General features: G+C 50.5%; 1 non-coding gene across 1 annotated transcript; it reads right to left on the reverse strand.

The window, feature by feature from the left end:
- Nucleotides 1-15,700: 15,700 nt before the first annotated feature.
- On the reverse strand, nt 15,701-15,806 carry LOC136468168 (small nucleolar RNA R71). The gene has a single exon (XR_010761705.1). It is a non-coding gene; the product is annotated as a small nucleolar RNA R71 (small nucleolar RNA).
- Nucleotides 15,807-17,020: the final 1,214 nt, after the last annotated feature.

Raw genomic sequence — 17,020 nt, forward strand, 5'->3', positions numbered from 1 at the left:
TGCGCAGGCGTCATCTATCGGTCATGGCATTCCATTCTGACCCGGTAGACGTCATGTTGAACTGATGCCCCTGTCAGCGTTCGTACGAGGGTTAGGCAGAACAACACTGGCATGCCCGACACTGTTCTTAATGTGAATCCTTAGGTATGGCCCGTTATGGCCATGGGTTACATCGAGTCATGCCAGTCTCTTCCCTGGTGTCAGAGTTTTGACCTAGGCCCATACGCTTGGACCTAGAGTGTTTGGTGGCGGTATGGGTCCCCTGTCAGTCGAGACAGAGCCTACGGCCTTGGGGTCAGGGTGAGACAGAGCATGAACCAAAGGGGTTGAGCGAGACAGAGCCTGTGTCCTTGGGGTCAGGCAAGATGGAGCCTACACCCGAGGGGTCTGGCGAGATGGAGCCCGTGTCCTTGGGGTTGGGCGAGATGGAGCTCGCACCCGAGGGGTCAGGTGAGGCGGAAACTATGTCCTTGGGGGTCGAACAAGGTGGAGCTCGTAGCCTTGGGTGGGACCCCCACTGGCCTCAGGATCGAGCAAGACGGAGCCCACACCCAAGGGGTCAGGGCGAAGCAGAGCCCACCCTTAGAGGTCGGGCGAGGCAGAGCCCGCGCACCAAGGGGTCAGTTGGAGCTGTAGTCACGCTCTTGACTACTCAGATGAATCAATGTTGATGATCATTAGCTCCTCCTCTTTGGGGACCCTAGTATTGGTCCCCGATAATAGCCCTCGAGCCTGCATAGGAGTATAATACTCCTTCATAAGATTTTCTGAACGGGAGGGCTCTGAGGGCCTTGGCCTTCTTTTGCTGCCCACGGACATGTCTTGGGGACGACGACTCCCTTTTGTCGTGATCAGACCCCTCGGGGGTATAGCTATGAGATTTGGTGGGTCAGAAAAGGTCTTTCCTTATTCTGACCCCTATAGGGGTCTATCGTTCTATGACCGCACGTTCGGTCTCTTACGAGTCCAACTTTCCTTGAGCCCCCACCCATAGCAGGGGTCCAGTCGAGGGTCGACTCGTCTTTGTGATCGTCTTCCCTCAAGGATTTTTTTCGATAAAAACAGAGGGGCTGAGCCGTGCCATGATTTTTTCTCTTTGGACGAATCATGGTGCTCGGTGAGCTATTAATGGAATAGTCCAAGTGGGGCCCTAGCATCTCATTCGTGGGGGTTTGGCTTGGGTCAGTTGGTGACCGACTCTAGATTCTTAGCGGTCAATCCATATAGTTCTCGGGTCCATTCGTCTGGTCCCAAGGGCTCTCTACCTTTCTTTGAGGAAAAACTATGGATCGTATCTGGCCGAGACTCGAACATGGGCCGGGATGCCCACGGCGGTCATGCGCCCAGGGTATTGGCCACTAGCGGGCCCATCCCTTTCCACCCCTCACTCTAAAGGTGCTCGGAGCAGTTGTTAAACCTGTTGGTGGGCCAGCCTTCGAACTCCTAGGCCTAGACAGGGCCATAGGAGCGTCTTTAGTTCCGTATCCCTCTTACCTATGACGGGTCATGGCCCATTCAGGTAAGCAAAAAGTCCAGCGCGTTTTCCAAGGGGACGACCATAGGTTGCGTGCGCATGCCCCGTGACAAAACATGGTCACAGGTCATGGCAGGCACGGAGATCTAGGCAGATGGTTGATTTCCTCGCACCTGTCACCCCTATAAAACCAAAGTGTTAGCCCTCCATGTTTCATATCCATGCCTGCATCCTTACCTCCATAGCCATGCTGCCGCCGCCAACGCTTAGGTTTCCTACCTTCGTATCTCTATCGCTGTTGAGCTCACATCCATCTGCCCTCACCTCCAATGGATTCGTGGTGCTGTTCTAACATTACCTTCTAGCGCATGGAGGGCCTCATCCATCACAGTCTTCTCTGCGTGCAGACTTTAGCCGAGGAGTGGTTGCTGCCCGGTGACAAGAATTCGCTGTCACCGCCCAATGGCTACATGGTGTCGTTCGCCCACTTCCATGAGCATGGGCTCGCGACCCCTACCCACAAATTCCTCTAGGGGCTGCTGCACTTCTACAAGATTGAGCTGCAGCATCTCAATCCCAATGGGATCTAGTACATGGCGGCGTTCATCGCACTATGTGAAGGATTCTTAGGGATCAGCCCCCACTTCGACTTATGGAGTTATTTCTTTGCTGTCAACCTCCAGAAGAAGAAGGGGAAGGGTAGCAGGCAGGAGCTGCACATGTTGATGGGGTGCGCTGGCATCCAACTTTAGAACAATCAGGTCGACGAGTACCTATCCATGTGGCTCTTGATGTCCAACAAGGGGTGGCACTCGCAGTGATTCTACCTCAAGAATGATGCCACTGCCCCTCTGTCAGAGTTCACCGAGCGCCTGATTGAAGAGGCCCCAGAGCAGTGAAGGAAGTGGGACATCCCGAAGAAGGACAAGAAGAAGATCCGAGACCACATCGCCGCCATCCACATCCTAAAGGAGAACAGCCTAAAAGGGTCAAGTGTCATTGGGGCTTACCACACGAGGAGAGTGGCACCGTTAATGATGCGCGTGGTCCCACTATACATGATGGCGCTCGAGGCGTCATTCAATAGAATGACACTCACCGAGGGAATGCTCCCCAACTCTGAGATCGCGCAACACATCAAGGAGGCGATGGGGCCTTTGCGGGACAATGCAGGTGCCGCCCTCGACTTTGTCTGCCTGGTGCCATGGCATCCTTCGATGCGGCCGGAGCCAGGCAACGTTGTCTTCATAAGTTTTCCTTTCTCTTGCCTTCTCTTCAATTGATTTTCCGACCCCGTGAGACTAACTTTGAGAGGGGCGGGACTATCTGAGGGACCTCATCCACATGGATCACCCGGCGCCGCTACCGAGGGATTCGGCCATGAGGGTGGTGAATCACGCTGAGGGTGAGCGGCTGAGGAAGGCAAAGGAGGGTAAGATGAGGAAGAAGAAGTGGAAGCTACGGGCACAGGAACAAGGGGAGGACACTAATGATGATGATGACGATGACGATGGTGATGACGGCGAGGTGATGGAGGAAGAAGAAATGGTAGCCGATGATACTGAGTGGGACGATATTGATGCACTGACAGGCATCGGTTCATCCTTGTAGGCGTCGGGACCCTTCCCATTCCATGGAGGGGAGGGCATGTCTAGCTAGCTAGCGGAGGCGGGCCGTTCAAATGATGCCCCTAGGAACCAACGGAGGCGGGATGTACTATTGGCTTGCCCTAGAAGCCAATAGAGGTGGGCGGCTATGTCGTCATGCTCGAGGTGCCAGCGGAGGCGGGTGGCTCCGCCGTCGCACCCTAAGAGCGAAGGGGAGTGGGGCATCCTGCTAATGTGCCCTAGGAGCTCCTAGGGGTGAGCTCCTCTACCCAGGAGCAGGGGGTAGGCTCCAAACGACCTCGTTCTGATGAGGCGGAGCAAGGGTCGGGGGGTTCGTCTCCTAAATGCATCTGTCGCCCGACGACGCTGTGGTGAGTTATTAATTCCTCTATTTTTTCTTATTTTAGTCAGATTTTGTCATGACTTATGTTTTTGTCCCTTGCAGCATTGGCAGGCATTAGAATCCTTTGGCGCTGGCGCCGAAGAAGAGCATCACCTTCCAATCGGGGCGGCGACCATCGGTTGGTGTTGCGCCCGTTTCCTGCGGGAGCGGTGCTAGTGTGACCGCGTTGCCGGTCAATCGGGCACTGCCCACTGTGGCGCCTATGCCCTCGGTGGGACGAGCAGACACGGGTGTTCAATGGGTGCCTTTAGAGGTCGTGGAGCACCCGGTGATGGCCATGATACTGCTGCCAACGGTTGGGCGGACGGGGCTACCGACCGCGCTCGTGGCGCCAACCATGGCGGGCACGATGCAGCCGGTCAGGACCCCACCGATGTAGGTGGTGGTGGTGGCGGCCATGATAGATGGGTCACAATCAGGCACAATCACAGCGTCGCCTAAGGCATTGGCGCGACCCATGCCATCGGTGACCCAAGTGACAGCGCCTGACAGCGGGTCGGATGGAGGGGGACATGGCCGAGGGGTCCCTAGGAGTCATGGTGCTAGGAGAGAGGTTCACGTCTGCACCGCTGACCCCTTCTATCGTCGGAGGGGGCATCCTAGCGGGGACATCACGATGAGAGGGGTCGGCGGCGCTTGAGGCTAGTGGTGAGTCGTCCCTGACGCTGACGTCGGTGGGTAGTGGCTCGCCCGTGTGGGGCAAGCCCCTACTCTAGTGGGCGGATCCGTAGGATTCAGCATTGATGCTTTTTACCCTTAACAATGCCACATAGAGCATGGAGCGAAAGAGCCTCAACGTAGGGATCGGTCCATGCTTGAGGCCCTAGACCACGCCATGGGCGCATTGCAGCGACATTGTCGTTCCCTCTGATCGAGTATTGTTTGGTCCTGCTTCTTGCCCTTTTCTTCCTCTATATACTTTTTGTATCCTGACCATTGTCTCCCTGCAGTCCCTTATATCTCAGTAGCCGGGGGAAGTCTCAGGTTCCTTCATCAACTAGAAGGAAGCCGAGGACTGCCTCATCGAGGAGGCATGGCTATGTGAGGAGGTGATAGCTCAGCTCATTGCTGCCCAACAGAGGGTGGTTGAGCTAACTCCCCTTGCCGAGTGAAGGGTCGAGATGGTGACTAGAGGGGGGGGTGAATAGTCTTTTCTAAAACTTAATCGCGTCGGCTAACCGATACAAATGCGGAATTAAAACTATCGGTCTAGCCAAGACTATACCCCACTATATATGTTCACTAGCACCTTGCAAAGATAACAATTATGCAACAAAGGTGCCTGGGCTAGCTAGAGCTCTCCTAAACAATTCTAGGAGCAAGGTTACACAAACCTATGCCACTAGTACTTTAAGCAACAAGGGAGCTCCTACACATGCTAGTAAGCAAAAGTACAAAGCTAACTAAGCTCACTAGCAATGCTCAATAACAAGGCAACCAATGCCTAATTAGAGAGCTGCAAATACTTAGCTACACAAACTAAGCAATGTGACTAACAAGGTTACTAAAACCAAATTAGCCACGCAATGGAGCTACTTCTATGCTACACAAGCAAGAAGGTAATTAGCAAGCTACACAAGCTATCTAATTACAAGAGCAACTACACAAGCTTAATATATATAAAAGTAATTGCAAGCTTATGTAATGGGGATGCAAACCAAATGGGAAGAACAAGGTTGACACGATGATTTTTCTCCCGAGGTTCACGTGTTTGCCAACACGCTAGTCCCCGTTGTGTCGACCGCTCACTTGGTGGTTCGGTGGCTAATTAGTATCACCCGCTAAGCCCGCATGTCGGGCGCCACAAGAACCTACCCCTTGAGTGAGGGTAGCTCAATGACACGCTTTACTAGAGTTGCTCTTTGTGGCTCCCGCGGGGCGAGCACAATGCCCCTCACAAGCACTTCTCCAGAGCACCGCACAAGCTTCTTACGTGCTTCGACGGAGACCACCACCAAGCCATCTAGGAGGTGGCAACCTCCAAGAGTAACAAGCACCACCGGCTTGCAACTCGATCACCTAGTGCCACTCAATGCAACCTCACGATGCAATCGCACTAGAATCGCTCACTCACACAATCGAATGATCACTATCAAGTATATGTGTGATGGAGGGCTCCCAAGCACTCACAAGCATGGACACTAAGTCCCTTGAGGTGCTCAGCACCAGCCATGGCCGAAGGCCACTTCTATTTATAGCCCCAAGGGCTAAACTAGCCGTTACCCCTTCACTGGGCAACGGTTGGGCCAACCGGACGCTCCGGTCATGTTGACCAGACGCTGGACCTCAGCGTCCGGTCGCCCGCAGATGGCCACGTGTCCTGATCCCAATGGTCACTTGACCTAACCGGACATAGCAGCTTCAACTGACCGGACGCTGAACCCCCAGTGTCTGATCGTTTCCAGTAAGGTACCAACCTCGACCGTACGTGTCCGGTCACACCTGATCGGACGCAGCCAGTGTCCGATCGCACTCCAGCTTCTGCGTCACTGTATGTCAGCCTGACTGGATGTAGCCTGCTAGTGTCCGGTGCTTTCAGATCCAGCGTCCGGTCAGTTGACCTGACGCCAGCATCTTTGCTGATCAACTCATTTTCACTTCTAACTTCTTCACCCTTGCTCCAATGAGCCAACCACAAGAATTTGCATCCGGCACAATAGAAAATAGGCATTCCATTTTCCCGAAAGCGCCGAATGTACACCACCATGTCACCCTTGCAAACACCACCTCCTTTGTAAATGTGCCAACACCACCAAGTGTACACCACCATGTGTATGTGTGTTAGCATTTTCACAATCATTTCCCAAAGGATGTTAGCCACTCAACTTGCCATGCCACTCGATCCTAATGATAATGCAAAGTTAGATCACTCGAGTGGCACTAGATGACCGATATGCAAACAAGTTTGCCCCTCTTGATAGTACGGCCATCTATCCTAAACCCGGTCATAAACTTCTCTACACACCTATGACCAGGTGAAATGAAATGCCCTAGGTTATACCTTTGCCTTGCGCATTCCATTCCATCTCCTTCAATGTCGATGCAACACATGCACCAACACGATCAACAATGATATGATCCACTTCATATCATCACATGATCATATTGGTTCATCGATCTTGACTCTACTTGCTCTTCACCGTTGCCATCAGTCCATCAGGCGCCAAATCTTGCTCAAGATTCACCGCCACGTGGTCCATCACTCCAAAGCCTTCGACTTGCCCTTTCACGCTTGCAACTGGTCCATCAAGCCAAGTCTTGTCTTGATCTTCTCCACCTTGATCACATGACTCAATGTCATGTCTCATGTGCAATAAGCTCCTTCATCATCACATGTGTGAGCTTTGCAACATCTCCTAAGCCATTTTCACCTTCATGGCATATGTTGCTCACACACATGTACCTGTGGACTAATCACCTGTGTATCTCACATAAACACAATTAGTCCACCTAGGTTGTCACTCAATTACCAAAACCAAACAAGGACCTTTCACCGAGGAGGCGGCCAATCTTCGGTTGTGGGTGGGCGAGGCTCGTCGGGATGATGATGAGGCTGAGAAGGCATTCAAGGCCCAATTAGCGAGGTCGTTGAAGGATGACGAAGAAGCCACTAGGATTAGGAAGGAGCGAGATGAGGTACTCCAGAAGGATGCTAAAACTCGCTAGCGGATCCTTGATGTTTTGGGTGAGGTTGAGAAAGAAAGGGATCCAAAGCTAGGGGCTGAGAAGAAGCTCATGGCCCTAGAAAAAAGGGCAAGCTTAGATGCCACAGTGGTCGCTTGGCTATGCAAGGAATAGAATGAGTTGATCCAAACTATAGAGAGGCTTTGCTCGGAACGTGGTGTGGCTCATGAGGAGTGTGACCAGGCTTTTTGAGAGCATGACCAGGCTTGCCAAGAGCGCGATGATGCATAGTAGAAGGTCGGCTCCCTCCAGGCTGAGCTTAAAGGGAGATGACCCAGAAGATAGAGGCCAAGAGCATTTCTACTAGGTTGGCTATGGATCTCATCAAGGTGAGGAGAAATCTTCAAGTGGAGGGTGATGAGCTCGGTATCCTGAGTGCCTGCCCTCAGAGTGGTCTGCGACGACCTTGAGATGGTACGGTCGGAGGGGACTAGCTCATTTGTGGCTCGTGCTATCGAGATCATGGCTTGGGTGCCTCTACTCAAGAGGAATGCCCTTCACCCCAGGGTCAATCAGTCCTTTGTGATTGCTCATTCTCATTATGGGGACAACATCGATCTAGAGGCAATGAGCCATGGCTACATGCCCGATTATGAAGTCCTCGAGCTAGAGGAGATGGAAATGGTGGTGGCTTCGCTTTCATAGGACCTAGCGGATAGGATATAAGGCATTGTTCTCCACTGGAGGGGCTAGTTAGTTAAATAGGTCGGACGATCATTTTTGTAATCAGCAGACAAGTTCTGACCCTTTCGTTTAAACAAGCTTGTTATTTTGTTTGAACAAATTTGTTCTTTCTCCCTTTTTATGTGAAAAAATGGGTTAATGCGTTTCGAGCCTTCCTATTGTTAAGGACCATAGAGCACGAGGTGTGGGTGGAAAACTCTAGTCACACTGGTAAGCAAGAGTGTCGTAGCCACTGGGGCATAGGTTTCTTGCAGTCCGACCAGTTTTTCTCAGCATTTGTTTCCGCAAAACCTTGCCTCTAGTTTTTAACATGAGAAAGGGTTGGGCATGGCGACTATTCTGGAAAGGGTATATATATGCCCTTATCAGCCCCCGAGTGAGACCTGACCCTTTGCCGTTGCCAGGGTCAGGTTTCACTAAAGATCAAGGAGACGATAATGAAACTAGTAGGAGAAAGCATCTATTGTTTTTAGAAACATTCTTCTTAGTTTTCATACGTATCCCCTCCCTAGGATCTAAGCCATCGTTCTGCGACTACGCATTTGGTCTCCTTGCAAGTCCAACTTTCCTCGAGCCCCCATGCGTAGCGGGGGTCCGGTCGAGGGTTGGCTCATCTTTGTGATCATTACCTCAAGTGTCACGCTCAGTGAGCTCGCTAATGGGCATGTCCGAGTGGAATCTAGGTCTGTTGTTCATGATGGGGTTGACATAGCCCTCATGTGGCATTCCACTACTTCTTAACCCGCCTCCTGGTAGATGCTCGAGTCATTCTAGAGACTGACTCAGGTGGCCCATTAACCTCCCCTTAATGGGGATTCTATGGGCATGGCTCGAGTTTAGGATCAAACGAGAAGGTTGAGATGACTCTATTCGCTTCTGAGCGGGTCGAGCGAGGCCGCTGGGGCTCATCTGTGTTTTCTCCCCTAGCTCTGTTGGACATGAGGTGGTCTTGAGCCCTCTGCGGGCCAACCTTCGAACCTCGATCGGTTGCCGCTCATGTTGATTGAGATGACTATCGCTTCAGTGGCGTGACATGAAGCGTTGTGATGCAATAATTGCATATGCGATGCTTGGATGTATGAGAATGGACGAATGAATGCTCATGCACTTGGAAAAGTAAAGTGGGGTTTGGTAAAGTTATCTCGATGGCTCGAGTGACGGGTTCGAGGAGCTCTTATCGAATATGTTTAAGTGGAATCTAGGTTCGTCGTTCATGATGGAGTTGGCATAACCCTGCATGGGGCATCCTACTGCTCCTTACACATCGAATCTGGAGGCAATGAGCCATGGCTACGTGCCTGGTTATGAAGTCCTCGAGCTAGAGGAGATGGAAATGGTGGTGGCTCTGCTTTCAGTAGGACCTAGCGGACAGGATAGAAGTCATTGTTCTCCACCAGAGGGGCTAGTTAGTTAAATAGGTCAGATGGTCATTTTTGTAATCAGCAGACAAGTTCCTGACCCTTTCGTTTAAACAAGCTTGTTATTTTGTTTGAACAAATTTGTTATTTCTCCCTTTTTATGTGAAAAAGGGGTTAATGCGTTCTGACCCTTACTGTTGTTAAGACCATAGAGCATGAGGTGTGGGTGGAAAACTCTGGTCACACTGGTAAGCAAGAGTGTTGTAGCCACTGGGCGTAAGTTTCTTGTAGTCCGACCAGTTTTTCTCAGCATTCATTTCCGCAAAACCTTGCCTCTAGTTTTTTAACGTGAGAAAGGGTCGGGCATGGTAACTATTTTGGAAAGGGTATATATATGCCCTTATCAGCCCCCGAGTGAGACCCGACCCCTTGCCATTGCTAGGGTTAGGTTTCACTAAAGATCGAGGAGATGATAACGAAACTAGTAGGAGAAAGCGTCTATTGTTTTTAGAAACATTCTTCATAGTTTTCATATGTATCTCATCCCTAGGATCCAAGCCATCGTTCTGCGACTACAGCATTTGGTCTCCTTGCAAGTCCAACTTTCCTCGAGCCCCCATGCGTAGCGAGGGTCCAGGTTGAGGGTCAGCTCATCTTTGTGATCGTAACCTCGAGTGTCACGCTCAATGAGCTCACTAATGGGCATGTTCGAGTGGAATCTAGGTCCAGTTGTTCATGATGGGGTCAACATAGCCCTCATGTGGCATTCCACTGCTTCTTAACCCACCTCCTAGGTAGATGCTCGAGTCATTCTAGAGACTGACTCAGGTGGCCCATTGGTCTCCCCTTGATGGAGATTCTATAGGCATGGCTCGAGATAAGGATCAAACTGAGAAGGTTGAGATGACTCTATCCGCTTTGAGTGGGTCAGGTGAAGGCCGCTAGGGGCTCATCTATGTTTTCTTCCCTAGCTCTGTTGGATGTGACATGGTCTTGAGCCCTCTATGGGTTGACCTTCGAACCTCGATCGGTTGCCGCTCATGTTGAATGAGACGACTATCGCTTCGTGGCACGACACGAAGTGTTGTGATGCAATAATTGCATATGCGATGCTTGGATGTATGAGAATGGACTGAATGAACGCTCATGCACTTGGAAAAGTAAAGTGGGGTTTGGTAAAGTAACCTCGATGGCTCAAGTGACGGGTTTAGGGGAGCTCTTATCGGATATGTTTAAGTGGAATCTAGGTCCTGTCGTTCGTGATGGAGTTGGAATAACCCACATGGGGCATCCTACTGCTCCTTACCCATCTCTCGATAGTGGGCTGAGCCATCTAATTGACTTGGGTGATCCACTGGCATAGGACTTACCTTGATGGCTCAAGTGATGGGTTCGAGGAGCTCTTATCATATATGTTTGAGTGGAATTTGGGTCCGTCATTCGTGACAGAGTCAGCATAACCCGGATGGGGCATCCTACTACTCCTTACCCATCTCTTGGCAGTGGGCCAAGCTGTCCAATCGACTTGGGTGACCCGCTGGCATAGGACTTACCCTGTAGTGATAGAGGATGAGATCATTCCCCCAAGAAATTAGTTAGGCAGATAAGCTAGGCGGTGAGCTCATAATAAGTGGACAAGCTTTTAAATTTTGTTATGGCCATATAGATTTTGAGCCCTTCACCCCTTTTTGTATAAAAAGGTTAATGCGTTCCGACCCTTTTCATCATTAAGGCTATAAAGCTTGGGGTGCGGGTGAACAAACTCTGATCACGCTAGGTGAGCAAAAACATCATAGCCGCTGGGGCGTAGGTTTCTTGTAGTCTGACCTATTTTACTTAGCATTCATTTCCACAACCCTTGCTTCTTGATCTTAACGTGAGAGAGGGTCGAGCACAGAAAATATTTTCTAGGTGGATATGCCCTTAAATGTGTACCGCTCTTTCCATAGTTATGGCTAAAAAGCTCAGGGTGTGGAAAAAACTCTTATCATGTTGGTAAGCAAAAACACCATAGCCGCTCGAGCGTAGGTTTCTTGTAGTCCTGACCAGTTTTACTCAGTGTTTGTTTCTGCAACCCTGGCTTCTAGGCCTTAACATGTGAAAGGGTCGAGCATAGAGAATGTCTATGGACAGATATACTCTTATCAGTCCCCGAGTGAGGCCTGACCGCTTGCCATTGCTGGGGTCGAGCAGTCACAAAAGATCAATGAGTTAATAGCGAAAACCGATAAGTGAAAGCATGCAGTAAATTTAAGGGTAAAAGAGACATAGCTGTTCGATGTTCCAGGCATTGACAAAGACTTCATCAGTTGATGGTCTTGAGCTTGTAGGTGCCTTGTAGCACCTTCAGCGATGATGTATGATCACTGCTACGGTTGAGAGAGCTTGTGGCGATTCTTGTTGCTCTAGGACGAGGTGGAGCACCAAGTCCCTCACACCAGCTGCTTGTTCTTCTTGTTGGGACTGGTTGGAGGTGCCTTTGCTAGCATCCTCATCCCACTTCGCCTTGCCTTTGAGGCTGATCAAAAATCGCCTCGATCTGCCTCCTCGCCCGAGGCAGTGGCTAGTGGCAATATCGAGGAGCTCCTTGGTGGTTCGTGGGCCCTTACGTCCCAACTTATGAACCCCTACTCACAAGTGGTCCTAGATAGGAAAGCTCCTATGACATCGGCGTCGGTGACATTGGGCAGCTCATTGCATTACCGGGAGAAGCGCCGGATGTACCCATGAAGAGTTTCCCTAGACTTCTATTGGTAGTTGTTGAGATCCCATGGGTTCCCAGGATGTGCATATATGCCCTAGAAGTTTCCCACAAAGATCTCTTTTAGGTCCGCCCAACTTTGGATTCTATTGGGCGGAAGGTGTTCCAACCATGTTCACACCGAATCAGCCAGGAACAATGGAAGGTTGCGGATAATGAAATTGTCATTATCCACTCCACTAGCTTGGCAAGCAAGTCCGATAATCCTCGAGCCAGTAGTCTGGAGTTCATTTCCCTAGAGTATTTTGAAATGTTGTTCGGTGGTCGGTACTACGATGGAAAGACGGTGTTGAGGATGTGTTGGCCGAAGGCCTAAGGTCCCTAGCAAGTCAGGGCTCGGGCTTTGGTCCTCACCAGCTATCATAGTGTCCTCCATGACGAGAGTGGTAGTCATGGCTTGCCCCCTCCCTCGTATCACCAGTGGGTACGTCTACGGGCGTCGAGGGTATCACTGCGTGTCATGGTGGAGGCTGAGACGTTCATGCACTAGGAGCACGGTGCATGGCCTACTACCTTGCTACGCCTGGTGGACCAACATGTCCTTGTCAGGGTCACTCTGATGGCGCGCGCTGGCTGGCGTTGAGCTCAGCGTTGTTGGGACAGTGAGCTCTTAGCCTACTGTGCTGCCACACACTCGAGTAGCATGCGAATCTCGCAATGGGCCCGACTGATCCTCGGGCATCATGAATCCCAAAAGCCCCCAAAGCAAGGCTGCCACAACAGTGATGTTCTGGCTTGCCTAAGGTGAAGTGTGGGAGGGCTTCGTCATCCTTGATGATCCTTCGGTTCACATCACGGGCCATGGACACACGCACGCCCAACGTCTTTGTGGCTCTCAATCTCTCGCTCACTGCTCCACTGTGTTCCTGCTCGAGCTAGAGCCATGCTTCCTTGATCTCTTGGTGCTGGGCCTTCAGCTGCTCTACTTATAGGCAAGGTGGGGCCCCTGCATCCCCCTCGACCTCGTCATCGAGGTCATTCATTGGGGTAGCCTCTCCCTCATGGATGCTTTCGACATACCCCTCAAGGGTACCTACCATAAAACATTCACCGAGAAGGGTGATGGCTCCCCCTGCTGGAGTCAGAGTCAGAGGGCGACCCCGATTCTCCCATGAGGAGGTCAGTGGAAAGATTCCAGTGACATATTCAGTCATCCCCATGAACTCATTCGTTCGTGGGAGATGGAGGCGTGCATTGTGCCACAAGGTGGCCAATGGTCTCTACGGCATTGCGGAGACCAGATGGGAGCACTATCAGGGCGCTCCGGATGAGGTATTCTAGGGAGAGCGGCTCTCCCCTAGCTAGCTATGTCATGACTGGTGAAGGAGAAGGTGAGGCAACCCTAGGTCCTCCTATGATGGTCGGAGTCCCTAGGAAGGCACCGATGTAGCGCTCTAGCCTACCGTAATTGAAGCTGAGGAGCTGGTCGCTCCTAGGGGCATGGTCTTCTAGTGCATGCAACTGTAGCTCCTCAAGCGCCTCAAGCGATCGATGTCGAGGCTAGTGGAGTGGAGAGGTTAGACAGCGATGGGAGCCTACACCATCTCTCCCTCTAGTCGTGACAATGAAGTCTAGGTTCTCGAAGCGCATGTGCGCACCTAGGACCTAGCTGACGCCGTGACTAGCCATTCGAGGCCTAATGTGGATGTTGAGATGCGCAAGAAGCCCCTACCTAGCTTGCCAACGGTCAGGTGTTTCGAGTTACCACCAACAAGTAAATTTCTAGTATTGCGCATCTAGCTCAGGATGGTGTGCTTTAGAGGACACTGAGATTTATACTGATTAGGGCAGAAAGTCCCTATGTTTAATTCATCGATGTTGCTTAGTGTTACTAGCACTGAAAGTTTGTAGTAGGGGTTATAAATGGGTGCAATAGAGGGAAATGATCCCAAGCCTCTGGTGGGAGGAGTGAACGTGTGCTGAGAGCTTGATCACTGCTCAGCCTTGTGTTCGTGTCGTGCTCTTGTGCGGATCTAGATCCGATCGGGTCTTGATGGGTCCATCCGGCTTGAATCGGCCCCCCTTCATGGGATGCCCTGCTTTTCCTTTTATAGGCCAAGGGAAAGCGCAGGTTACAATAGAGGAAAAGAGAAGAACGAGAGAGAGAAGAAGGCCTTCAGGATCGCTAGGTCCTTCTTCTTCTTTACGCGGGTCCCACCGATCCTACAGATGTCAACAGGGATGGCTCCACGTTGTGGCCCTATTCATCACTAGTGCCATGCGCAGGCATTGTCTACTGGTCATGGCATTCCATTCCATCCCGACGGACATCGTAGTGAACTAACGTGCCTATCAACGTTCGTACAAGGGTTAGGCAGAATGGCACTGGCACGTCTGATGCTGTTCTTGATGTGAATCCTCAGGTATGACCCATCATGGCCACGGGTTACATTGAGTCATGCTAGTCTCTTTCCTGGTATCAGAGTTTTGACCTAGGCCTATACGCTTAGACCTAGAGTGGTTGGCAGCGGTATGGGTCCCCGTCGGGCGAGACGGAGCCTACGGCCTTAGTGTCGGGCGAGACGGATAATGAACCCAAGGGGTCGAGCGAGGTGGAGCCCATGGCCTCAATGTCGGGCAAGATGGAGCTCGTGGCCTTAGGGTCGAGTGAGACAGAGCCCGCACCCGAGAGGTTGGGCGAGACGGAGCCCATGTCCTTGGGGTCGAGCGAGACCGAGCCCGCACCCGAGCAGTCGGGCAAGGTAGAAACCACGTCCTTGGGGGTCAGGCAAGGCAGAGCCCATGGCCTTGGGAGTGACCCCCATGGCCTTGGGATTGGGTGAGACAGAGCCCACACCCAAGGGGTCGAGCGAGGCGGAGCCCTTACACCTGGGGGTCGGTTGGAGCTGTAGTCATGCTCTTGATTGCTCGGATGAATCAATGTTGATGATCATTAGCTCCTCCTTTTTGGGTACCCTAGTATTGGTCCCCGACACCCTAAATACTTCTGAGTGAAATGCTTCAATGATAGATCCATGCGCTTGCAGATATTTTTTCTATAATTGTTAAGAACTATTGCAAAGGTATTTCTGGTGTCGTTGCTAGGGATAGATTCTATCTCTATTTCTAGTGATGTCGCTAAGAAATGCCAATCATGCATTTCTAGGCACCATTGCCAGGGAAGGCATAAGTGAAAAGATTCTAGTAGGACATGTCCACAATAATATGATTGTGTAGTAGCCGTTACTCATGCAGGCTAGTCTTTCGTGTTTTCTCCTTTTGTGGGATGAAAACATGATAGTGTATGACTGGTTTTGTCTTGCTGGAAAACTACATCAGAAATCTAGAGGCACTCCTAAGGAAGAACCGGTCCCAGTGCCACTTCTTCTTCTACTCCTCTGAGAAACAAACCAGTCACCCTAGCACCATCTGCTACACTCGCCATGGCCATGTCACTCTATGACTACTCTATCCCCGCTGTCGCAAACAGTGCCCATTGGGCCCGCTACCAACATGGGCATGGGGAACTTTGAGCTAAGGACCAGCCTCATCATGATGGTGTAGGTGGTTTGCCTAGCGAGGACGCGAATGCACATCTCCAACACTTCCTCGAGCTATGCGACACAATCATCATCAAGGACGTCGCACTTAAAAGCATCAGGCTCCATCTATTTCCCTTCTCCCTTGCTGGGGAAGGCGAACTAGTGGTTCTACAAGGATAAGGAAGCTATCAACACTGTGGGAAAAATGCTCCATGGCATTCCTCGTGAAGTTCTTCCCTATGGGCAAAACCTGAGTGGTGGATTTCAAATTTCCAGTAGAACTCCATGGAAACTATCTCGGAGGCATGGGAGAGGCTGTAGGACTACATCTAGACATGCCCACACCACGGGATAGAAAATTGGCTCATGCTTTGGAACTTCTATGATGGGTTTAACACCCATGTCAAGGGGGCACATCGATGCTGCTGCTGTGGAGCTTTCCTATCCTTCACCATCGATGGAGCTACAGGCTCTTATTAAAAAGATGGTGTCTAATCAAAGTTAGGGGGAGGAAAGGTCAAATAAACAACAAAAAGACATGCATACCATGAAGAAGGTGGACATGCTTGCCAGAAAAATGGACCTACTTATGAATAGGTTGGATGAACATGCCCATGAGAAGGAAGCCATGAAGGGCACCATCCTGGCCATAGACTCGCAAATGACATTCGAGTCTGTGGCAATGTTAGACATTTGGGGAATGACTGCCCTGAAACCCATGAGGACTGCCGCATTCATCAACAATGGGTTTTGACAAGGTAACAATAGTTAGTCACGCTTCCAAGGAGGTAACAATAATTACAATTCAAATTACAATTCAAACTATAATTCAAACGAACCCTCCTTGAGGGACCTAGTTTTAGGTCAGGCAATTAATAAAAATCTTACCAAAAAGCTTATGTTTAATGATAAAATGTTGGAGAATATTAATTGTAAAATTGAAAGTTTAACTTCTTCTATTAAGAATCAATTGAGCTTTAATAAAATGATAGAAACTCAATTAACTCAAATTGCTGGCTGCTATTCCTATTGATAATAATGGGAAGATCCTAGGGCAACTTGAGAATTCCTTTGAAAAAGTCAATGCGGTGACCACGAGGGGTGGTAAGTCTACTTGTGATCCACCAAATCCTAACCAATCTGAAGGAAAAGCAAAAGAGCTCTAGGAGGCAGAACCTTCCACAAAAATACAAAAAGAAAAAGAGCAAGAAGAGGAAACGGCACCCCAAGACTTTATCGACACAAGCTACTTGCCGTTTCCTACCAGAAATAGAAAGCAAGCGATGGACAAGCAATTCGCTCATTTTGTTGAGATGATAGAGAAGATACATCTGAGCATTCCATTAATGGATGTCTTACATGTACCTTCCTACACCAAGTACATCAAAGAATCATCAACAACAAATGACCACTATCGTCCATAGAGGTCGTCAAGCTGACGGAAGAGTGTAGCATAGCTATACTCAACTATCTACCTAATAAAAAGGACCTTGGGTGCCCCACCATCACATGCTCAATAGGGACCCTAGCGGTTCGATCATGCCTTGTGCGACCTAGGGGCTAGCAG

Source organism: Miscanthus floridulus, chromosome 7 (genome assembly GCF_019320115.1).
Source record: "Miscanthus floridulus cultivar M001 chromosome 7, ASM1932011v1, whole genome shotgun sequence".
Classification (NCBI taxonomy): Eukaryota; Viridiplantae; Streptophyta; class Magnoliopsida; order Poales; family Poaceae; genus Miscanthus; species Miscanthus floridulus.